Below are 26413 nucleotides of genomic sequence, written 5' to 3' on the forward strand. Positions count from 1 at the left end.
CTCCCCCTTATTAATACGATGCAAACACTGCCTGTGTTTTTTTTGGGTTGCCTTGCACGAATTTCCCCAATGGCTGACACAAACATAGAAGTGGGCAATTGCAACGTGCCCGCCCTGCTTCTTCGGAATGCCTTTATGAATATCCTACGGATATAACCTAAAAATGACTTTGTTTCGTCAGAGATGAAGGTCCTAAATAGGGTCCTTAACATTTATGGCTTTGGAATGGATTCCTCTTTTCCTTGGCTGGGTGTGATGGATTCATTTACTAAAATAAGCATCTCGGATATTATTGCATTTTAGTGGTATATTGCAGAGAAAAGCCTTTTACCTTTATGGGTTTTAACTTTACCTGTGGGTAGCTAATGCCACACTATCTCACCGACTTGGAGTGAGAAATCAAAAGCAATGAGACCCATTAGCACATGTTTTTATTATAAAACTATAGAGGTTCAATCTATCCCAATAGGACTGTGAAAAGAGAGGTGCATCTAATAAAAATAGGCTGATTAGTGCACTAGGATAAAAAAAAAAGAGGTGGGGGGAGGAAGAGCAGCATGGAAAATAAATGTGGTGAAGCTGGGGGTTGCTTTACGACCACTTCCAAATTATTAGGAACAATAAATCTTCCACCCTAGAAATGAATTGTGTATTCAGACAGGCTTTCTTTCTCTTGTGAAATGCAGTTGCAAGTGGGCTTACCAATACAAAGCCTGCAAAAACTGAAACACACCCAATATTGGGGTTTTTTTTTTGGGGGGGGGGTAATCTCTTTGGCAAGCATCACAGTTTAAGTTAGCATTGCTCTGTTAACAGCTGGCCTCCCCAATGCCAAAAGTTAAATGGGCCGAATCCAATGGTGCTTTATAAATAATTTTTGTTCTTGAAAAACAAAAGCGCTTTGAGCTGTAAAAACTTCCAAAGGGGCACAACATAAAAAAATAAGCACTCATGTTATAATGAAGCCAAAACTTATTAGTAACACACACACACACACCATCAAGACAATATTATTTTTAAGATGGACACACAAATAAAAAATGTCCCCTATGCCAGAGGTGGGAAACTTTGGGCTTCTCTATCTATCCTTCAGACTCTCCCCAGGACCTATCAGCAGAGGTGTAGTGGGGAGGCAGGGGGAGGGAAGGGGAGGGTGTTGTCACTGTTAGGATATTTCCGTTCCACCTTAAAAGGGAGCAGGCTTTGTGAGTCACAGAGTCCGCGTATTTCCTGTTCACAAGATGTTTCTGTTGTGTCTCTGCTTTCGTTTCTCTCTCTGTGCCTGAACACACAAGCAGGCAGTCATGTTTTTTCCTTTGTTCTGACCTACGCTGAATAAACTTCTAAATAATGCTCTCCTGCGTGCATCTTTCGCTGTGCGAATTCTGCTGATAGAGCGTGCATCAGCTCTGGAATGTGGCAAGCTATTTTCTGGAGCTCGTGTCGCTAATTGCTGATACTGTATCTATGGGAGATCGATGGATCGTCCGGAGGTGATGTGGGGGCCATGATGGGCTTTATCTCCCTAGCAGTATCCCAACACCACCCACCAAGGAGGGAGGGAGGCAAGAAAGCACCCGAGGAAGGAAGGGCACCCCTGGCGTGCACCTCCACCTCAGCTGCCCAGTCCACGTGGGGGCCACAACACTTGCCCTGCCCCAGGCATTGGCAACCCATGCTACGCCACTGCCCTCCAATCACCCTTCCTCCCTGTTCCCCGATGGCACTCATCACTGGTCTTGCTTGACCCCTTCCGTAAGTCATTTTCCCTGCTAGGAATGTGCCCTTGGGCTCTGATCATGACTCTTGCTTGTCTGGATAGGGGATAGAGTGAAGTACATGAGCATGAGCATGGGTAGAAACCGGCCTGCTGTACAAAAGTAAAATTTAGGTGAATTGCTCTACTTACTTCTGCCTCTGGCCCTGCACACCTCTGGCATGTGGCTACCAGGTTGCCCAGAAGCTCATGCGACCCATGTGTTTGCCACCCTCCACATATGAACCCAGCACATCAGGGGAAAGACTAATGTAAAAACCCCATGATATCGTGGTTTTAGGGGGCATATTTATGGAGGACAATGACCATGCATTAAAGTGACTACCTGAAGTACTGAAATGGAACAACCTAGCAACATGTTTAAGGATTTTGCTTGCATTTTTATTTGTTAAATAAATGAATAAGCAAGCTGGCTAAAAATAGATTTCAGCCAGGGGCAGATTTTGGCAGTCTTTTAGAATATGACACACACATACTCCCGCCAATGGATCTTCTCAATTTTGTGGCCCCTTGACTCAGCCCTAAATCTGGCACTGCTTCAGCTCCTGAGTCTAATGTTTTAGCTTCAAGCTTCATATTTTCACTGGCACGACTCTGGGTCCTATTGGAATCGTTGTGCAGCCTGAGGGTATAGCCTGGACTCCACAGGATACAAGGGGTTAATTCCCTTTGACTTAGCTGGATCAAGATTGCTCTTTGAAAATAGCAAGTAGGATAAGCTAAGCTGGAGAAAGCTATCAATGGTGACTAGTCATGATGGCTGAATATTACCTCCAGTATTGGAGGTGATATGCATTTGAAGGAAAGGTGCTTATAATTTTATTTCATTGATTTCATTGATTCAGCCAGTGTGGTGTAGTGGTAAAGAGCGGTGGATTTGTAATCTGGTGAACCGGGTTTGATTCCCTGCTCCTGCTTGGCAGGGGGTTGGACTCGATGGCCCTTGTGGTCTCTTCCAACTCTATGATTCTATGATTCCTCCACATGCAGCTGCTGGGTGACCTTGGGCTAGTCATGCTTCTTCTGAAGTCTCTCAGCCTCACTCACTTCACAGAGTGTTTGTTGTGGTGGAGGAAGGGAAAGGAGATTGTTAGCCGCTTTGAGACTCCTTAAGGGGAGTGAAGGGTGGAATATCAAATCCAAACTCCTCCTCCTCTTCTTCTTCTTCTTCTTCTTCGGCGGCAATCACATGTAGCTGAGTAAAAATGTCTTCCATGAACACAGTCTTAACAGTGAGCCTGTAAGTGACTGTGGAGGCCAATTCTGGATCCACACGTCCTTCCACAGTGGAGACATAGGTTTCTGGGCAGGAGTTGATCAAGGCGAAGGTTTGCACATTCTGTCCTTCAAGCATCTTCAAAGTCCATGACACCTTTGGTAGGGGCTATTCTGCAATTGGGAGAGTGCTGTGGGCAGAGCACTGTTGTGCTCACATCCTTCTTGTGAGCTGTCCACAAGCGTCTGGTTGTGCAAGAACAGGACATTGAACTGAATGGGCTCTTGCTGATCCAGCAAAACTTGTGTTCTTAAACTCATACAGTCCCATTCACTGGAACAGCTTAACAAGAAAACAGACGTGACAAATGCGAAAGTGGATGCTGCAACTATTAAAATTGACTTAAATACAGAAAGTATAAATAATCTGGGACAAAAGGTGAATACCAACACAGAAACCATCCAGAAATTGATACAGGAATCTACTTTGATACGGCAGACTGTGGAGGAAGCTAGGGAGAAAGCCGTTGCTGATGAATGTAAAGTAACACAACTGGAGAGAGAGAGAGTTGCAGCCCTACAGAGGCAACTTGATCATAAGTTGACGCTTGCTATGATTGAACTTAAAGAAAAACAGACAAATCTGAGGATCAGAGCCCTACCTCAATTGGAGAAGGAAAGTTTGATAGACTTTCTCACACAGGAATTTGCTGACTTTTGGGACTTGGACTTGGGTCAAGAAGAGTTTAGAATTGTGAGGGCCTTCAGACTTGGAAGAGGGGAAAAAAAGAGAAGAATAGAATAAGAGACTGCTTGATCACCCTTCGAACTAAAGAAGAGAGAGATAGAATCTTGGGTTGGCACTACCAGAAGAATCTAGAAGTACAACAGTCAAGAGTGGAAATTTTTAAAGACGTCCCAAAATATCTATTGGATCTTAGGTCTAACTACGGAGATATAGTTGCCCTGCTGAGAAGGAATAAAATCATCTTTAGGTGGGAGTTTCCCCAAGGTCTATCCTTCAGTTTCAAAGGAAGGAAAATAAAAATAAGAGCAGTAGAAGACAAAATAAAGTTTTTGTATAAATACGAAGAAGATCTGCAGAAGGGACTTGGAAAAGAGCCAAGAGCATTGGATAGAAGATCATCAGATAGAGGACTAGAGCAAAGAGCATCGGATAGAAGATCACCAAATAGGGGAATATTGGATATATCAGCATTATCCTTTGGATTGGATCTCCCAGTGAACGTGTCACCACCACCACCAACAGAAGAAGAGCAAGCATTGGGTGCAGTTGGAGGAATATCAGCATAATTACACGATGGCGTTGCAGGTTTTGAGCTGGAATGTGAATGGATTAAATTCTCCAGAAAAAAGGCAGAGAGTTTTTCATTTATTGAAAAAAGAACATTTGGACTTGATTTGTTTACAAGAAACACATGTGATAAGGCTACACAGGAAGATATTGAGTAATAAAAGACTGGGCCAAGAATTTATCTCATCAGATAAAGTTAAAAAAAGAGGAGTGATCCTTTATGCAAAGGAGAGCCTATCACCGAAATTCATATTCAAAGATGACCAAGGAAGATTTGTTGTAATTGAAATTCAATCACAAGGGGAGAAATTCCTGATTGTAGGTATTTATGCACCAAATGAAGGAAAATCGGAGTTCTTTAAGAAGCTACATGAGACTCTGATGGATTACATGGACTATAATATGATTTTGATGGGAGATATGAATGGAGTGGTGTCTACAAATATGGACAAGGCACAGAGACAGGTAGTCACCAAAGATGGTAGACTACCAAAAACTTTTTTTGACATGACTGAAAATATGGACTTAGTTGATATTTGGAGAATGAAGAACCCTCTGGGAAGAGAGGGAACTTTCTTCTCTGAGGCTAAAATGACATGGACAAGAATTGATCAAATTTGGGTAACCAGGGGATTGGTTCTGAAGATCAGCAAAGTGGAGGTTTGCCCCAAAACTTGTTCTGACCATAATGCTGTGAAGATGGAAATGAAATTGACGCCAACTGGTTCCTTTAGATGGAGGATGAACGATACTTTGTTCAGGAATGAAGAGGTGACCAAGAAGGCCCAAAAAACTCTAAGAGACTATTTCGAGATAAATATGAATACTACAGTGGAAAAAAGAGTAATTTGGGACGTAAGTAAAGCGGTTATGAGAGGATTTCTAATACAACAGAATGCAATTAAGAAGAGAACTCAGAATGAAAAAAAGGATAAAATCCTGGGGAAAATAAAGGAAGGAGAGAAGAAACTGAGAGTAAAACCAAATTCACAGGAGATCATGAAAGAGATAAAGTTATACCAAGTACAATATATGAAGCTGATGAATCAGGAAATAGAATGGAAGATTAAACAGATGAGGCAAAAGTCATTTGAATCGGCAAATAAGTGTGGAAAACTGTTGGCCTGGCAAATGAAAAAAAGACAAAAACTCAATACTATTACGAATTTGGAAGTGGAAGGAAAGAATATACAGAACCCAGTGGAGATCAGGAAATGTTTTCAGAGGTATTTCAAACAACTTTATACACAGGAGAAGCAGAAAGAAATGGACATTGATCGATTTTTGAAAATAAATGGACTACACAAAATCTCTCAGGAAAAATAGCTAATGTTGAATTACAAAATAACGGATCAGGAGGTGGAAGGGGCCATCCAGAACATGCAATTAGGTAAATCTCCAGGACCAGATGGTTTGACTTCAAGATATTACAGATCTTTGAAAGAATGGTTAATACAACCATTGAAGGAAGTCTGTAATGAAATATTGGAAGGGAGAAAGGCACCAGAGTCGTGGAAGGAAGCTTACATTACACTTATACCAAAAACAGAGACTAAAAAGACACAGCTCAAGAATTACTGCCCCATATCGCTGCTTAATGTGGATTACAAAATTTTTGCAGATATTTTGGCTAAAAGATTAAAAAAGGTGTTAGTAGAAGAAATTCATAAAGACCAAGCGGGCTTTCTCCCGGGCAGACATTTGTCTGACAACATGAGGAATATAATTAACATTCTAGAAAAACTACAAGTGATTATCAATACTAAGGCAGTTTTGATATTTGTGGATGCAGAGAAAGCCTTTGACAACATCTCTTGGAGTTTTATGAAGAAGAATCTACAGGGGATGGGGGTAGTTCAAGGTTTTGAAAATGGTATAGGTGCAATTTACTCAGAACAAAAGGCAAAATTAATTGTGAACAATGTAGTGACAGAAGAGTTTAAGATTGAGAAAGGGACACGACAAGGTTGCCCAATTTCTCCATTGCTCTTTATATCGGTCCTTGAGGTTTTGTTAAACATGATTAGAAAGGACCAAGAGGTTAAAGGTATACAAGTGGGAGCTAAACAGTACAAATTGAAAGCATTTACTGATGACTTAGTATTGACTTTACAGGAGCCAGAATCTAGTACTAAAAGGGTATTGGAACTGATTCAAGAATTTGGACAGGTAGCAGGTTTTAAGTTGAACAAGATGAAAACTAAGGTTTTAGAGAAAAATTTAACTGTGAATGAGAGAGAGAAGTTTCAGGAGTAGACAGGATTAACATTGGTTAAGAAAGTGAAATATTTAGGGGTTAATATGACTGCCAAAAATGTGAATTTATTTAAGGATAATTATGAGAAATGTTGGACTGAAGTGAAAAAGGATTTAGAAATATGGACAAATTTGAAGTTATCATTGTTAGGCCGAATTGCTGTGATAAAAATGAATGTGTTGCTAAGGATGTTGTTTTTGTTTCAAACATTGCAAATTTTGGATAAGATGGATTGTTTCAAGAAGTCGCAGAAAGATATTTCCAGATTTGTTTGGCAGGGCAAGAAGCCTCGAATAAAATTTAAGATATTAACTGATGCCAAAGAAAGAGGGGGATTTGCCCTGCCAGACCTTAAACTGTACTATGAATCAGCTGCTTTTTGCTGGCTGAGAGCATGGCTGCTTCTTGAAAACACTGACGTGTTGGATCTAGAAGGCTTTAATAATGCATTTGGCTGGCATGCATATTTGTGGTACGATAAGCTAAAAGCACATAAAGCGTTTAAAAATCACATTGTTAGAAAAGCATTGTTTAATGTTTGGATAAGATATAAGGATTTGTTAGAAAAGAAAACCCCAAGATGGTTGTCACCAATGGAAGCGAAGGCACAGAAAAAACTCAATATGGAGGCCAAATGGCTGAAATATTGGGAAATTTTGGAACAAGATGGAGACAGAATAAAATTGCAGAGTTTTGAAAAATTAAAAAATAAAGTGCGAGATTGGCTCCATTATTACCAAATAATGGAGGCATACAATTTGGACAAAAAAGTTGGTTTCCAGGTGGAAAAATCAAAATTGGAAACAGAATTGTTAGATTCAAAAATCAAGAATTTGTCAAGAATGTATAACTTGCTGTTGAAATGGAACACTCAGGATGAAATGGTGAAATCAGCTACGATTAAATGGGCACAAGATGTTGGACACAATGATGGCTGACTGGGAACAGTTATGGACCACAGGTATGAAATTTATGGCATGTAATGCCCTAAGAGAAAATTTAATGAAAATGATTTATAGGTGGTACATGACACCAGTCAAGCTTGCAAAAATTTACTATTTGCCCAGCAATAAATGTTGGAAATGTAACAAGACTGAAGGTACATTCTTTCACCTTTGGTGGACATGCCCAAGGATTAAGACATTCTGGGAGATGATTTACAACGAAATGAAAAAGGTATGCAAATATACCTTCCTGAAGAAACCAGAGGCCTTTCTTCTGGGCATGGTCGGCCAATTGGTGCCAAAGAAGGATAGAACTTTTTTTATGTATGCCACAACAGCAGCAAGAATACTCATTCCGAAGTATTGGAAGACACAAGATTTACCCACCCGGGAAGAATGGCAGATGAAGTTGATAGCCTATATGGAACTGGCGGAAATGACTGGCAGAATCCGAGACCAGGGAGAAGAGTTGGTGGAAGAAGACTGGAAAAAGTTTAAAGACTATTTACAGAAATACTGTAAAATTAATGAATGTTAGAATGAAATTATATGGCTTCAGTAGAAATGTTATAAGGAATCAAATATAAACAGATTAATAGAGTATTAAAGGAAAAAATAAGGTTAGAATGTGTTAAGATAATTATAGGATAGAAAACAGAGGAAGATGGAAAGGAATTGCTGAAACAATTAACAGAAGTGGAATACAAAAAGGGAGGTGTGAGGAGGTCATTGAAATAAGTGAATGAAAGACAAGATATTGAAATTGTGTAATGTGTTTGTGTTATGTAGTGTTTTTGTATTGTATTCTTTTGTTCATTTTTTTCTTTTTTTTATCTATGTTTGTAGTGTTTAAATTGTTGGGAAACTAATAAATATTATTTTCAAAAAAACCAAAAAAACCCCCTCATACAGTCCTTGTCCCTTTCAGACTGTATGAATTAGTTGGTACAGTAAAGGAAAACCAGTTAGAGAATCTGTAAGCGTTCATGGGTTTATATAACAATGACAACACCGCTTCCTCCCCATGGATGAACTGTATTTACATATGGATGAAAATGTTAATCATTTCCCCTGAGAGGAACAAGAAGGGAGCTTCACTCGACAGAAATCAACATGAAAGCCCTGCCATTGTCCTGCTATACAATCAGCAGAATCAAGTGGCAACCACTCAAATTTCAACCAAGCGTTCATTTTTCTAAATGCAGGGAGGCCAAATTTTAGACAGTTGCCTCTTCTGTATGTATAAACTGGCCTGGAAATGTTGCATTTTTTCTACTTGGGGACATCCTGGGGGAATGCTAAATAGGGTGTTTGGGGGATAACATTCTATAAATGTCCAAAAGTGCTGCCACCATTCTGCATGTGGTTCCATTCATTATTTCACTGGATAAAATGATTTTCACTGAGGTCCTCTGTTGGGACTGTACCATTTCAGACTGCTGGTGGCACAGGCTTACACAACTGAATGCCCCATACAAAATAAACATTCCTGGCACTTGTAAAATTATCATTATCAGGGCAAGCGTGCCAACTCCTAGGGGCAGAAGTGCCTACAGCCCCCTCAATATCAGCTGGCAGGGGTCAGCCCCCCTCAGTGTTGAGGGGGTGGAGGAGGCTGAGCTTCCCTGGCTCTTGAGCATGAGAGAGGAAGGCATGCCACCCCAGACTCCATGCTCAGACTCCTCCCGATGATGTGATGTCGCACACACATGACATCACATACATGCAACACATGCCGGGGACCCCCAATTTTAGGCACCTCTGTATCAGGGAGAAGTCTAAACATGAATATTTTTGAGGACATCTAGATTTCTATACCCCGGGAGGGGTGTTCAGTCATGTCAGCCTTCACTTGGAATCTGAAGTGCTAAAACCCATCACCTCATCGAGAACTAGGTCTGTGGCCCTATCTACATCCTGCAGCTAAGGCGCTATTATAAAGTCACAGCTTCCAATGCAAAAAACCTGGTAACTCTAGTTTGTTAAAGGTGCTGAAAATTGTTGGAGACTTCTATTTCCCGTGCAGAGCTACAATTTCCAGAGTTCTCTAGGAACAGGGATTTATGCTCAAACCACTCTGAGAGCTAAGACTCTGTCTCCTAACAGCTTTCAGCATCCTTAACAAACTACAGTCCCCAGGCTGCTTTGCAGGAAGCCATGATATAAAAGTGCCTTAAATGTAAGGGGCAGATGTCACCTATGTTGAACACCTTTGGGTTCTTTTCTGTTGTCTTAATTTCTGCATTAAAGCCCCCTGTCAGCTGGGTGAAACAGATGTGTCTTGTGCAACAGTGAGGCCCCAGCCCAGCTGTTTACATTGGAGAAAGAGGCTGACTGCACATCTGGCTCACATGCCTGCTTTTATAGGAAATTGATGACCACAAACCAGAGGTGGAAATACACCAGTATGAGATGAGCAACTCACAAAAAAAGCTGCTTTTTTCCCTTTCTGAGGTGATGTGCACAGTTGTGTGGAAAGTAGATAGTGATGTGGTTAAATGAATACTTAACTACCCAGTTTTGTTGATAGCAAAATTATAAAAATGGAAATATCTGATGCCTCAACCAATAGGAGCTGTGTTGGCTGCGTTGGCCGCCTACCTTGGTTGAATCAACATCCCACAAAGGACTGATTTGCAGGCAGATAAATTAGATTTACAGTGGAACCTTGGTTCTCGAACGGCTTAGTTGATGAACTCCTGAATGCTGAAAACCTGGAAGTAAGTGTTCCTGTTTTTGAACGTTTTTCGGAAGCCAAATGCCTGACACAGCTTCTGATTGAGTGCAGGAAGCTCTTGCAGCCAACTGGAAACCACACCTTGTTTTCTGAATGTTTTGGGAGTCGAACGGACTTCTGGAATGGATTAAGTTCGAGAACCAAGGTACCACTGTATGTAATGAGATATGTAACAGCTTTCTATAACTTTTTGAGTAACGCCCCTTGCTTTTGCTTTTTCTCCGGTTTGTCTTCAGTCTTGGTGCAGTCATACCTCGAGTTACAGACGCTTGAGGTATGTTTTCGGGTTGCGCACTGCGCCAAACCCGGAAGTACTGGAACGGGTTACTTCTGAGTTTTGGCACTCGTGCATGCGCGGAAACACTAAATCATGCTTTGTGCATGCACAGAAGCACTGAATCATGATCCACGCATGCGCAGATGCGGTGCTGCAGGTTGTGAACACTGCGGGTTGTGAACATGCCTCCCGCATGGATCACATTCACAACCCGAGCGCCCACTGTATTATGATACTGCTGAATATGTTTGATCATGGTATGTTGGGTTTTGGGTCACGGAAAAGATTTGGAAGTTTTGTGGGGGGTGGGTTGTATATTTGTATGGTTGGATTTTTATGGAAACTGAATATAATTTAACTTTTAAAAGGCCCGGCCGGTCATTTTGTTTAAACACGCCATACTATTACAAACATTCGTATAGATTTCTCTTTGTCCTGCAGTTTTCTGCTGTGTTTTATTCCTGCTGCTCCTGTGTTTGCGGGAGTCTGGTGTAGACTTGTAGTTTGGTATAGGCTTGTAACAATAAGCACTCACGCAATGCTTCATAAAACAGAATTTGTAACTAGTTTTGTTCTTTTCCAGTTGTCACCAACTGGGAAACTTGCTGTTGTTGCTCAGCTGTGTTTCAAGTGCAGCAGAAATGTGTGTGCAAAAAGAGCTTGGTTTCCCACCGTTAGAGCCTAAGCTGGTTTAAAATAGCATCACTACAGCAAACAGCCAGGTAACACTGTTCCAACCTTTGGAGGCAACAGGGGCTTCTGATAGCACAGGTAATTGCTAAGAAAAAAGGAAGCAGCTCAGAGCCAAGGAACTGGTGTCGTCCTGATGTGCTTGGACCTGGTTTAAGCGGGGAAAGGCCCTCTGCCTGTGTTTTCATAGGGAAGGATTTGCTTGCTGCTCTGGAGAAGGCACCTTCTCTCATCCTCCTCACCTCAGATTTCATAGAAGCGTAGAGTTGGAAGGGACCCCAGGGTCATCTAGTTCAACCCTCTGCAATGCAGGAATCTTGCTCACAGCCGTCTCTGAACTAGGATTGAACTAGGGTTGCCATATTTCAAATGGTGAAAACCTGGGCAGAAAATTTTTTGGCAAAGTTGTTGAGCTTTATAAAGTTTTACCCAAAGTTGCTGAGCTTTCCAGGCAAATTCGCAAAAAAATGTTGACGTTTTGCAGCTATTTTTTAAAGGAAACTGCCCCAAATGACACTGCCTACATGTCCGGATTTCCCTGGACATTCCAGCGATTTCCATCTGGACACTGCTTCCGAATGCAGTATATATTCTGGATATGTCTGAGAAATTCCGGACATATGGCAACCCTAATTTGAACCAGCAACTTTCTGATCAACAGCCAGACACACTGACCCATTGCACCATAAGTCTTTCTAGCGAACTGAGATACCATACAGGTATGATTTTGTACAAGACTTTGGGGGGGGGGGGCGCTATAGTGTGGGGCCCCAGGCAATTGCCCAGTTTGCCCCCCTCCCCAAAGGCTAACACTGGGGAAAGATTTGCCTGCTTAATATCTATTTTAGGCTTGGAGGTGTGTGTGTTTGCTGCAGGGGGAGAGGGAAGAGGCAGCATTCCTCTTTAGTTATGGTTCTGCTTAGATTGGAAAATAATACCCAAATTAAATAATCTTGTAATTACACAGCGTGAGTGTTTGTGTCTCAAGTGCCCAGGCCAAGCTTAGCTCTGGGCATAAAAGAAAAAAGCAGTAGAGGAAGAAAAATAAACAGTCGGGCAATACTAGCAAAGCTGTATTTTTATGCTTTCCACCAAAGGGAGAATCCGCCTCACTCTTATGTGTACTTTTGGAATTCCCTCTTCTCCGTTGCATCACTCGCTTCTCCTTTGTTACCTTCCTTTTTGATCTGTTGAGAGAGTCAAGCTGAAAATCCCATTCTCTAGGCTCCTCCTGTAACAGGATCTAACAGAGCTATTGCAAAAATAGCTTTAGGATTTGGGGGAGCCGCTTGCTAACTCAACTATGCCTAGGCAAACTTTTTCCTCCCTCCATCTCGAAACCTCTGCAAACTCACATGGGTACTCGGCTGCTGCTGACGTATCAATATTCCCTTTCTCACCTGATCTTTTTTCTTTTTGAGCTGACAACTTCGTTTGAGTCTTTGAACTCAGCAGATTCCAGCTTGCATCCATTAGGCCAAATGGGGCGCTGTTCCACTAACCTCATTTTGCCCTCATCCAGTCCCACTGGCCTGCCTTTTTACTCGCATCCAGCCCAGGAGGTGGCCCTGGCTATCAGGTAACACCTCTGAGACCATGCATTTCCCTCAAGGCTGATTTACACATACGCGTTTATCACCTGGATACTGCAACATCCACAAAGGAATTGCCCCAACAGAATCCCTGATCTGGACCTTGTGCGGAGTAAAAAACAAATTTGCTCTCTACCACAAGAATGAGTTTCAAAGCTTTATTGGAAACTGTCTTAAGTTAGTTACATATAAGCACTACAAATATACACAATAATGCACTGTGCTTAAACAAGCAATCAACATGGCAGCGACGCCAAATTTCCCCCTCACATTGAGGGGGCACGGCCACATGACACATCACGAGACACCACCTGGTGTGGGCCAGGCGGGGGCAGGATGCATGGAGGGTGATCTTCACGCTTACTCATCCCAGCCACCACCTGGCTCCTGGCCTCCCGGGCAGTTGGGCGGAGGCTGGGACAAGTGAAGCAAAGATCGTTCTCACTCATCCCAGCTACCACTTGGCTCCTGGGCTGCTGGGTGTAGGCTGGGGTTGGCGGCCCCCTCAATATTGGGGGGGGCACTTCCCTAATAATAATAAGAAGAAGAATTTATTATTTATACCCCACCCATCTGGCTGGGTTTCCCCAGCCACTCTGGGCTGCTTCCAACAAAATATTAAAATACAATAGGCTATTAAACATTAAAAGCTTACCCCGAAATATTCGGGGAGCTGAAAACCCCTCTGCCCCCTATACCCGGCACCCCTGCAATATGGTCCCATCCTATTTTTCATAGCCACTTTTCTCTGATCCCAGAGAGAGATCCTTTGCAAGCTGGGAGCTCCTTCACTGACTTATTGAGCTGGGTCTCTTCCCTGCCATGCTGAATTCTCAGGTTTCATTTTTTGCTGGTGGAGAGATTGCAGTTGAATGGAAACATCTCTCTCCCCCCCCCGTGTCACATTAGCTAGAGACAAAAATATTTTGCCTAGCGCAAACTTCTCTTTATAGCGTTTCAAATGCAATGCATTGAAACACAGCATTTTGTACATTTTAAACCTATACCCTTCAAATGAATTGCATATGTAAGTGAACCACAACAGCTATAACACCGCAGATGGAACTTTAAAACAAAAGAAATTTAAGTTTAGAGCTGGAAATAATCAAAACCTGGTTCACAACATGTGCGTGAACATCGCTTGATTTTCCCGTACTTGATGACTGGCTGCTAAATGTGTGAATAGAGCCCACAGATAATTATTGTCTTATAAATTATAGAGAAATTGAGATGTTACATAGATGATTGCCCATCCACACATCCCTCAGTTATGCACATGCATGTGTGAACCTGTCCTTAGTGGGTGAACCACTTGCTTTTATGGCAAATGCATCCTAATAATTCCTGCATTTCCACTGTGATCCACTTACTATCTAGCTCCCTCCAGTGTGAGAGGAACTGTCTGATTCTAATCTCATATTTGAATCCCGGTTTGGGTTTATGTTTTGAAATATTTTCCCTTTCATTTATATTCTGGAAGCAAAATCTCTTCTGGAGCCTTTATTTATTATGACAGCCCCTTTCTGCCTTTCCCCCCCTTTCTTTACCACCTGCACATCATTCATGAAAACTTCTTTTTCTTCTTCTTTTGTCCGTGCTGATATCATAGGAGATTCTAGGAAGGGAGACTATTTAAAGCAGAGAACTGGCTTTCAGAAGTTCTGCGACTTTCTTCTTCCCTTCCTGTCACCATGATTTAAGGGGGGGAAATGTAGTCGTGGGCAGGGTGCACGCAGTCAGAAAAGAGCCAAATGGAAAGAAGATAAAGAAAAAGAATTAACAAATGAAAATCTTTTGTTCTTAATGACAGGGTATAATGGAAAAACTAATCTCACGCTCTATATTATTATCAGGCAAACTAGTTACACATATAATAAGGTTTTGCCGTATAAATTATGAATGGAATAAACCAGCCTGTCACCGTGGTGCGCAGTGAATACACCACATGTTATATGTAAATATATTAGTCATCTGCCTTTTGTTTATGTGTCACAGGATTCCATTTCTTTCGTGGTACATATCTCCCCACCCTGCTCCTTATCCCCCCCCCCCCCGTGTTCTCAATGAAGACATTTCAACCCATCACATAACAGGCCTTTAAAAGGGAATTAATCTGTTCACTGTTGTTAAGCCTTTTTCGTTTCTGCCCAGTATTAAGAATGCCTGCAAATGCTGTGGTTTCCCATTATTTGCACATTATTAGTGAGGAAGGAGGAAGCGGCGGAGGAGGGATGTTGCGGGGTGGGGAAGGCAGCAGACAAAGCTGTGATGGTTCGACACAGTAAAGAAAACGTCCCTGATAGGAGCTTGACGCCATTTCTTGCATTTTTTCAGTCCGGTTTCACCTGACACCAGTGGAACCTGGCCACAAGAGGTTCCACCTGTCTGGTATCGCCTTTAAACCAGGTCATCAGCATCTTCGTGAGCAATGTTAGCTTGCCAGCATGGTGTGCTCCTGGGTCACGGGAGCACACAATGGCTAATGGTGCTCATGTGAGCATTTATGGCCTCATTTACATGTGAAATGAGTCACGCAGAGGCAAAGCTTTTTAACCCACCCAATGCTCTATTTAAACCGGACCGAATGTGTGGCCTGTGAAGCAAAAGTGATTGTCTTTGCCACTTTTCCATCTAGCTTTCCTTTCGTTTTGGGTGACACAAAACAGCCATTGGCGGCTGAAGAGTCCTTCTGGACTGCACCATTTTAGATGCTTCTTCCATAACAGATGCCTGCGGACATCTGGATAAAGAGATAACGGCAGATAGTGGGATGGAACTGATCTCGCAGATGGGAGCCATCTTGGTTGTCAATGGTTCCCATTCAGTCGGATGGGGAAAGTAGACAGGTTGCAGTTTGGGGGAAGATGGAGCGAAGGGGACAAAGACACTCATGCCGTACTGTGAGATCTGAACCACCAGGGACAGGTGTTGGAGAGAGAGAAGACAGATTCATCTTTCGTCATGCCCTACAAATATCCCTCTACACAAACCTTTACTTCCTCCTATAGAAGTAAGTAGCTGCCATGGGTAGCAGGTGTCTCTGTGGTTCAAATCCGCATGACACAGTGAGCTCCTGTTGCTCTGTCCCAGCTCCTGCCAACCTAGCAACTTGAAAGCACGGCAGTGCAAGTAGATAAATAGGTACCGCTGTGGCGGGAAGGTAAACAGTGTTTCCATGCACTCTGGCTTCTGTCACGGTGTCCTGTTGAGCCAGAAGTGGTTTAGTCATGCTAGCCACATGACCCAGAAAGCTGTCTGCAGACAAACACCGCTCCTTCGGCCTGAAAGCGAGATGAGTGCCACACCCCATAGTCACCTTTGACCAGACTTAACCATCCAGGGGTCCTTTACCTCTACCGTACCTAAGAGGCTGCCACTCACTCATAAGGAGGAAAACTGAGTGCTGCAGGCAGAGGCAAACCTGGCCTCTGTTCCCAACACCAGAAATGTCAGCTTCCACAAAGTGGACCCCATTCCCCAAAGTGAGTCCAGTATTCTGGCCCTCTCTCTGTTCTGTCTGTCCAATTCATAGGTGTTTTACTCGTTCATAATACTTCCCAGATAGGGTGGCTATTTGACTCTGCTCCTTTCATGCCTTTATCAATTCCAGGCCCCAATGTCTTCAGGGCTGGGTGATTAAAGGTGTTTACAAGGGCAATTCTATCTTTATTTTGAAAGGTGATTGGAGGTTTGTCTCTTTCCCCTCGTTTATGGCGGAGAGAAAGGAGGAGTGCATGCTCTTAGTAACGCTGATTTGCAATTCCCTCTCTGCATAGGGCTTCGCTGCAGAGACAGTGGTTAGAAAGGAAATACAAGAAAAAGCCCTCTTACCGTCTGCTCACCCACAAAGTGGACCATAGAATTAATATATGAGATGTTATTTCTAATTTATTTATCAGTGCACATTCTCTCTCTGTGTAGCACATGTACTCTCAAAAAGCACTTACATATTTGCAGTCTGCTGTAGAGAAGACACCAGCTAATGGTAAATGGTTTGCTTGCAGAAGTGATCTACTTGAGTGCATAGAAGAGGCTTCTTTTATCAAATATTTCACCTGAAATGTTTTACAGTTTCTTCTAGATGGCACGCCATAGAGCACAATAAATTTCAGTTTGTTTATATTGTCTGACTGTATTTGCACTTTGATGATTATATTTGAATTCATGCAAGATCCTGTTTCTTTTCCTTTCTTTCTTGGGGGTGGGGGAGTGAGTGGGGAGGAACTTTAGCATAATCTTTTCATTAATCCACTCCTGTTTGTCTGTTATTAATAGGCCACTGTACAATATATTCAGCAGCAAAACTCCACCAGGCATGACTAATTCAGATAATTAATTTGCCAGCACATTAACACCATCAAATGAGCCTGCTAAACCGGTAAATTTAAAGTAAATTAAACTTAATTTGCAGGTTATTGCAATTAAGTCTGCCTTGCCTTTCTGAGGGATTTCTGCATCCCCAGTATTTAAGAGGCAATCATAATGCATGCAAGTGGGCGGGCTTTTTGGCTAATTAACACGAGAGCCTAATCTGCTTTTCAATTAGAAAGGGGGATGTTTATAATGTTCCGGTGACAGTGTTGCCATTCAGAGCAGCCTAACAGGGATCGCACGGCATAATTATAGCTGAAAAGGAAGGCTCATGCCAGGTCTGTTTAGGGGTTAATGAGACACCGGCAGCTTCCCGCTGAGGAGATCGAGTCTGTTTAGTGTGGCTTCAAGAGGAAACCACCCATAGGGGTTTCCTTTGAACTGTCAAAAGGTCCCCTTGTTCTGGGTGGCTTATGTTTCATTTGTCTGAGTGGCATATCAAAAATGGATGAGCTGCCAGCAGCAGTCCTTATGACATTAATTCACCAATTGTGTATCTAATAGTTTCATCCTTAAATACATTTGGGTGAGGGTAAGGCTGAGGAGAGGAGGGAAGAATATATATATATATATATATATATATATACACACACACACACACACACTGTTGTTGTGTTTCCCCAAAATAATGACAAAGGACTCCATCAGTTCTGAGAACTGGGCCCGACCCACTGTAAAGGCATCAGCAGCAAATGTTAATGATGCAGATGACCTACAGTAGGAGCTATTAGCAGGAGGAAGACAAAGATGCATTGTGCAGGACTCCTCTGAACTGCATTCAGAGTCAGAGGAGTGACAAAGACGAGGCATTCATTGCCACCGAGTTTAAAAAGGGAAAAAAGGATAATAGGACAAATTTATCCCCGAAGCAATGTCAGCAGTTTCAGTGATATTTTTTTTTAACACCATGAGTGAAGTTGGCTTGTTGGCAGGAATAGGAAGGTGGAAAGTAAAATGAGGGTGGTGGGGGGTGGGGAGAGCAAGCAAAGGCCAGAGTGCTAGGATTTGCCACACAGCCCTTGGACAGGGTCAGTGGCGTAGCGTGGTTTGCTGGCACCGGGGCAGAGGGTGAACGGAGCTTGCCACGCCAGCCTAGCTTTTGGGGCTGGAATGATCACAGCATTGCAAAGCGGCTTGGGGCTGGCAGGGTGGTGTGAGACGGATGCAACAGACATGCGCCCTTTGATTCCAGGACAGCGCATGGCTGTTGTGTCCGTCTCACACCACCCTGCCACTCCAGAGCCACTTTGCAAGGCTGGGATCATCCCAGCCTCACAAAGTGGTGCAGGGCAGACAGGGCAGTTTGAGCAATGCCCCCCACAATGCCCCCGGGGCCATCACCCCTGCAGCCCTGCAGCCCCTCTCACAATCTACACCCCTGGGAAGGGTCACCTATTTTACCTTCCGCAATTTAGTTCTGTCAGACAATTCAGAGACGTTTAGTGTATTCTGTGCAGCAGGAAAACCCTAAGATGCACACTTTTTGATACCCAAAAGGCTGTTTTGTTGCACTGAGAGGCATTGCACATTAGTCATATTTAAGTAACTTAAGAATTAATTTCAATGCGTTTACTCTGAGTATGACTAAGACCCTGTGCCTCCAACTGTAGACCAACTGGTGGCTTGCAGACTAGAGATGCCACTCACATTTTATATGGGCCCCAGATTCCTGACCAAATGTTGTTGAAAGGTGGATGGGAGCATAGGAGAGAATCTTGACGATGGAAGTCCTTCCTTAGGGAGGTTAGATGGGTTCATCTTTGTTAATTTTAGGTGGCCTGTCAAAATATTTTTGTGTTGCATGGCTTTTTGACAAATTTAAAAGTGAACGTGTTTCTTTCTTTCTGTTTGTAACGGTATAATTTTAAAGTTCTTCATTTAAAGTTATAAAATCATAAGTCACCTTTTCGGGAGTAGCAAAATACACTTCCCAGCACCAGACCACTGCATAGAGAATATAAAGTTTTGTCATTCTGGAGCTGAACTTTTAAAGCTAAACCCATCTCATCCAATCTGGTGCCCTCTAGACGTTTAGGGCTATAACATCTCCCCTGAACATGATGGGAATTGTCCAAAACATCTTGAAGGGACCAGGTTGAGGAAATCAGACCTAGACCTTCTATTTTATACTTAGAGGGTGCTTAAAAGCTTTATCTAAGACCCAACTCATATGATTTCAAGTTTTACTAGATAATAGATAACAACATGCTTTTCTTTCACAGTGTCTCCTAGAACTGGGCAACCAACGATGCCCAGAAGATGACAATTAGAAGATGACAACTAATGAAACCTTAGTTTCACTTTTATACTTTTACTATAGGCTGTATGTGTTATGTCCACAGCAGATTCATACCAAACACAAATCTTCCATTCATAGGCTGATTCTAGGTCTGTGAGAATTCTGATCCACCACCACCAGGATCTATTTCTGCGGGCTGGGGAGGAAGGTGAAAGTGATGGAATTGGAGGAGGAGCAAAATTGCAGAATTTACCTGCTGATGCTTCCATCCAAATATGACATCCCTTGTTAACCGGGGATTCAAATTTAATTGCTGGGAGACTCTTTAGGAGATGAATTACACTATTCATGTTAATAGCCCCAGGCATTATTATGCAAAGCTGATTGGTAGTCATATTTAGCATATAACTCCAATGGCAATGATTGGCTAATGAACTGGGAATCACCAGGCTAGAAACTGTTTCCGAATATTTGAGAGTAGGTATTTTGAAATTATATTCTTTTCTTTTGTTGTCTCCAGACCTAAAGTAAAGTGGTCTCCATGGCATATCCTTGAAATATGTTTGGAAGCTGTAAGTGGTGCAAAATGGAGCATACCAACTCTTAACTGGAATGGGGTGTTATGTACATACAATTCTTGTTTGGGGATTTCCACTGGCTTTTCCCAATGAGCTTTAGGATATCATTCAATGAGTTGCACTTACCTTGTCAACTCATAAATGGTCTTAGTCCAGAGATCATTAGATCTGACCTGCTTGAGTAGAATAATAAAGAAGAGATTAATAGTGGTCATTGAATCAGTTTCACTTGATTCTTAGCCTGCTTACTGTAACTTTATTGATCTGACAAAACTTCTTAGTTTTTCCAACCCTATTAAAAACCATCTTAAAAGCATTGTCTAAAACAATAAAAATACATGCATGCTCATCACTGGCTGCAGCCTCAGACAATGACTTGCATGCATGCACGAGCCTTCAAATGTCAAATACCACAAATATGTTTCAAATCACTTCCCATTGCAATGTTTCTACAGTGAGTAAGTGAGCCACCACACATCCCCATTACTTAAATTGCAGAGAAAATGAGTGATCACACATTCAGCCAAGCCCTGGAATAGACTTAGAACACTTATCAGCCACAAGAAAAGGGGGAAGTGTGCAAAGAACATTAGCAGGACCACCCTCTCCTCATCAATCTGTCAATGAAATTCATCCACCATGACTATTAAAGCAGTCTCTGTTAGGGCTGCCATACACCCGGAATTTACCAGTCATAGCCAGGATTCGTCCATCAGAAATGGTGTCTGGGCAGAATTTTCAAAAAGTGGCTAAAATGTCCCTGAAAATCCAGGCATATGGCAGCTCATATCGGAAGTGTTGATTTTGGGAGTGAGTTTCCTAAAATATGGCAACCCTTGTCTCCATTCTAAACCCTGACCTAAACACCAGTTGGTACAGTTCTATAACAATGTTTCAAATCAAGAACTCCTGGGGTTTCATTGCCATTGCCCACTTGACTGCCTTTAAAAAAAGAAGGGAGATTTGAAATGAATCTAAAGTTATTACAGATCAGATGGAGGGTGAAAACTTTTAAGTAATTGCACGTGCCAGAGCTTCCTTTGGGGTGGGTAGCATCTCTTCGTTTTGTAAGTTGTTACTGATAATCTTTAGCAGGAAAGGCCCTGATTTCTTCCTGACTAGGTTTCACTAACAAAGAAGGACAAGGTGTCTATGGCTCCCCTTTATCACATACACAGCCCAACAAGACAATGACAATAATCCACCAACAGCATACAAATCAATATGGCTAACCTGATCCAAAACACCCACCCACCCCACTCACACACGAAAACAAAGATCACCACAGCCAATCACAAACAAACAATCACACCCTAGGCCAACCCCAAACTCTCTCACCACCAAAGGAACACAAGTGAACAACACAAACAATGCTGACACCAAACTCTACATACATTAAGCATAATAGAAACACCACCACCTGACCCCACCCCCATCCATCTTCCCTCCCTCCATCCCCTTTCTTTTCCCTTTTTTTTCTTCTTTTTTTCTTCTCCCCCAATGCCTCAACAAATGAAACGGATTTGTAAAAATGTTACATGGGAAAAGAAAAATACGAGGCATTACACTTCTGTAAAACAAGAAAATCCTAAATAAAATATTTAAAAAAAACAAAAACAAAGAAGGACAAGGGTCGAGGGAACAAGTGGTGTTCCATACACTTCTATGAGGATATTGCCCACTTCCTCCAGTAAGTATAATTGAAGCCAGCCTTACAGATGTTGGACAAGGAGAAGTGGTAGACACCTCCACAAAACATCCTATCAACAGCGGCATCCAGGTTGTCATGGATGTGAACAATTTGGAGCAGTGCTTTATAAAACCTTCACAGCCATTTGCATTGATAGAACTCTTCCGATACCCACTATCTGTGGTGTAGTGGAAAGTTCATGAGCATGACATGGCAGCCTCCATCACATAAGATCGAAGTCACACACACCTGGGCGGAAGCATGGCTATTTATTTATTCTCTAAACACTTCTCTGTTGTTGCTATATGTGTTTGTGTGGGGGGAGGGGGAATCATCCTGATGGCACCAAGAATAACAGATGAATTTTAGGTGCACAGCATATGGTGGAGACACATTTCTACCCCATGGTAATGCAGTGTTTTTCTGTTCCTGAGAATAAAGATGATGGGATGAGAAAAAGAAAGTATGTGACACACAGACAAAGTGTTTCTAACAGAAACATTTTTCAAAGTTTTCCAGGAGGCGTCAGCGTCTCTTGAACCAAATCGTTTCTTACAAGACTCCAATGGGAGCATTACAGAGAGGCCCTGTTTCTGCTCACAATTAGGCTAATCATGTAGGAAGAGTCTTGAATTTGTGCAATCTCTTACTCAACAAGAATATTAATCCCCATCAATGTATTGTTGGGAAGGAGGGTTATTAAGGCAATTTGCTCACAAACACCAATCTGTTAGCTGATCTTTGCAGCTGAGCTCCCCATTCCCCGAGTACAGTAATAATTAGGATGGGGTGTAGAATGTAAGTCTTTCTGTTTCTTTGCAAAGCAGATGCACTGAAATCCAATCTCGCAGAGTTGTGCTGATCTGGCAAGTGCTTCTCTCCTCTCTTCAGCCTAGGGGTGGCCATAGGACTGTAGTAGCTGGCATGAGTGGAGCTGTGTTGCTCTACTGGTTTCCTAACACCGTGTGCATCACTGCCAGTGGCCGAGAAGGGGAGGATCAAGGCAGCAGGGAGCTCTGTGCAGTGCAGATGTAGCACACTGAACTCCCAGCTTCCTTGCCCCTCTCCCTCTTGTCAACCATCAGCGACACAGCATGCTGAGAAATCAGTAAAGCAATGCATTCCTGCCAGCCTCAACCACAATAGTAGGGCATGGCTCAGTTTGCACATCACCTTAAACCATAGCAAGATAAACTATGGCTTAGTTTAAATGAGAAGCGTGTTGGAGGAAATGGAAGCTTATTTGGATGTACAGACGAGGCCATTGTGAAAGGATGTGTGGACCGGATGCTCTGAATTAGCTAGGATGGTTGTGATCTGGCACATTGTCTATGATATTATCATGATAAAATAGTTCTATTGTCAGGATGTAGATTTCTCCTGAGGCATAAAAATGTAAGAAAACCCTAACAGATCAGGCCAATGGACTCTATTCCAATCCAGGATCCTAACCAGAGGGCTATGGGAAGCCTGGAAGCATGTACAGTGGTACCTCGGGTTACATATGCTTCAGGTTACAGACCCCGCTAACCCAGAAATAGTACCTCAGGTTAAGAACTTTGCTTCAGGACGAGAACAGAAATCGTGCTCTGGTGGCGCGGCAGCAGCAGTGCTTCATCTTAAGAACAGATTCAGGTTAAGAACAGAACTCCGGAACGAATTAAGTACTTAACCTGAGGTACCACTGTAGTGGCAAACCATAGTTTGTTGTGATGACTGAATCAGTTTACTGTCAATTAGAGTTTTTTCTATCCAGTATACTCTACTCCTGGAATGGAAAATCTGTGGACCTCCAAAACTTATTGGGTGACAACTCCCACCATACCTGTCCATTGGTTCTACTGGCTGGGGCTGATGGGAGCTGGAGTCCACAACTTCTGGAGAGCCACAGGTTTCCCATCCCTGGTCTACTCTGACTGACAGTGTCTCTTCAGAGGAGACCTTTCACAGTCCTGCTAGTTGGAGGTTGAACCTGAGACCTTTTGCATGCAAGGCATTGGACTTCCCCTGAACTATACACCTCTTTCCCAAGATTTTAGAGAGCAGAAGGCAACAATTACTGTATTTTTCGCTCTATTGGACGCACCGGACAACAGGACGCACCTAGTTTTTAGAGGGGGAAATCAAGGAAAAAAATATTATTCCCCCCCAGCCCCAAAGAGCAACGGACAGGCTGTGCGCTTCCTCTTTAGCCTTGAGCAGCATCTTTAGCCTTGCACAACGGGATGGATTGTGCCCGCTGTCCACCGGGGCTGGACTAGATGACTCCTGGGGTTCCCTTCCAACCCTGCAATTCTGTAACCTCAGAAGTTGTTGGGGGTCTCCACCACTGGAGGCTTTTAAGCAGCAGTTGGGGGACCATCTGCCTGGCGTTCTTTAGCTGTGATTCCTACATTGTGAGGGGGCTGGGCTAGATGACCCTCGGGTGGCCCTCCCAACTCTATACAGTCCTACACTTCTGCGGCAGGAGATCCACAGCCACTTCACACAATGCCCACTCCCAATTTTCATTGGAGAGACATGTGGCTTCACAGTCTAGGTAGGTACCCCCCTACCTGCCACTCTTCCCTCACCCCACTTAAGCCGAGGGAATTCCTGCCCAGAGAAGCTCCCAGGTGAGGCAAGGCTTAAGATCTACCTCTGGTAAATGGCTTTGTATCCTCCCTCTTTCCCTTTTCTCTTCTTCTTCTATGCTAGTTCCTTCTCTTGTGTTTTGTTTAATCTGTTTTTATTGTATACTAAAATAAAAGCTGTAAAGTTTCCTTTTTTATAATATTCCCCCCCTCCAAACTAAAACGTTAATCTAGATAAAAACACTGATCCAGAGGAAAATAAGGGGGTGGAGAAAGGACGAAAAAAGAAAAAGAGGTAGAGATAGAGAGATTTTTAAAAAGTTGGCTTCTTTAGCCTTGCACAGCCTCCCATGACTGGAGAGATTGCGCAAGGCTTTTCTAGAGGAGGGAGAAGGGACTGACTGGCCGCGTCAGCCCCTTCTCCCTCCTGGGGAAAAGCTCGCAAGAGCCACGCGAAGTGTGTGGCTCTTGTGTGTGGCTCTTGGGGGCTTTTCCTGCTTGCCTCCCCCCCTGCATTCACTCCATAGGACACACAGACTTTTCCCCTTAGTTTTTAAGACGGAAAAACTGCGTCCTATGGTGCGAAAAATACGGCAAGAGGCACAGCTCCCACAGCCATGAATTTAAGGCAATGTTTAGTTTGGCCTTGGGTGTATTTTCAAAACACACAGCTTCTAAGACACAGCTGTCTTTTATGCAGGAGGTGTCTGAGCTTTGGGGGGTATATTAAAGGAAGTGATTGGGGAAATATACCGAAAGGGTATTGGGACCTCTTATACTAGGGCAAATGTTTTGGTGTGTGTGCACGCTTTTTATTTAGCTTGTTGTTTTGCCTGCAAGGTAAACCTCTTCTTCTTTGGTTAGGAGTGTAAAAGGAGAAAAGCAGATGAAAGCTACAGACTTTTTTTGTCAAGCTGTGACAGAAATCAAATGCAAATAGAACTCAGTTCAAGACTGTTTGTTAAGTGTCATGTCAGTGAGCATTAAATACAGTTTATGTAGTTTTACAATGAGCAATACTGAATGTGAATTTTATTGATTTTCTTTTTCAAAGAACATATGCAGAATAATATACCCTTTCCAGTACTAACTTACAATTGCATCTTTATATTTCTGGATACATATACAGCAGTGCTCCCTTCTTCCCATCACCTTGTTTAGGTGATTTATTCCATGGTTCATGCTATAAAGGAAATGTGGAATGCAATTCCCTCCTTTAGTGAATCATTCTGTTTGGTTCTTTTAGAGGAGTGGGATTTCCAAACTGTGTCCCACAGGAAACCATGGACTGCTCATAGGCTTACTGGGCAAGTTCAAGAATGGTGGGCAAACTTTCTTGAGCAAAACAGAGCTTGCTCATTCCAACTAGTCTTCGCCAGTGAGTTGAAGTTACAGGGGAATATTGGTTGCATGGCAAGTCCCCTCCCCCATGAGAAATGAAGACACTGGACACATTATATAAGGTTAATGGGCATAAAAAGGCCACAACTTTATTGATTACAGAATTGAAAGGTATTGGCCTTAGGCATTGGCTCCTATCGACTACCCGGCATGGAGACCGGGAAGGGTTGTCCACAAGCCGTGGGAGTCCTATTGAAGTACACCAACTAGGATCCCACGGGTGTCACCGCTCGGGGGCGTGCCGGGGGCCCTTACCTCCCTAGGTTTCGGACAAGGCAACGCCCCCCGGAGTCCTCTACCGGACTACCCTTTCCATTGGGGAAGGTGATGGTGCTTCCTTCCCCCCATTCATTTGCATAACAATTAACCCCAGCCAATGCTGGGAAAGGGGAAAGAGGGCGGTCCCCGGGCGTGCCTGGCCTTAAATGGGCTAGGCCCCGCCTCCCCGGCCCGCCGATTGGCAGATGGGGTGGAAGGCACGCCCGGGGATTCCCTGTTCATGCGGGGGCCAGGTCCCGCCCCTGTGTGTGTGGGAGGAGGGTTTAGCCCGCAACCCCCTCTCCTCCCAGGTCGGAAATGGCTTTGTGTTCTCAGTAAAGGTACCTCCGTGTTTTTCCTTTTTTTGTGGGAGGAATTCAAGTACCTACTGGAAATTTAGGTTTGCACAATTGAAGTGGATCAAAGTGTTCTGCCATTCTCAACCAGCAAATCTACTTTTTTTTTTAAAAAAAGAACACTTTGGGAACAGGTAGAAGGA

The 26413-nt window shown here is 43.1% G+C and overlaps 1 long non-coding RNA gene across 1 annotated transcript in view; it reads left to right on the top strand.

Annotated features, from left to right (window-relative positions):
• The window catches only part of LOC307214501, a 215197-nt gene that overhangs the window by 73053 nt on the left and 115731 nt on the right, over positions 1-26413 (top strand). The window lies entirely within an intron of this gene.

The sequence above is a fragment of the Podarcis cretensis genome (genome assembly GCF_951804945.1).
Source record: "Podarcis cretensis genome assembly, chromosome: 4".
NCBI lineage: Eukaryota > Metazoa > Chordata > Lepidosauria > Squamata > Lacertidae > Podarcis > Podarcis cretensis.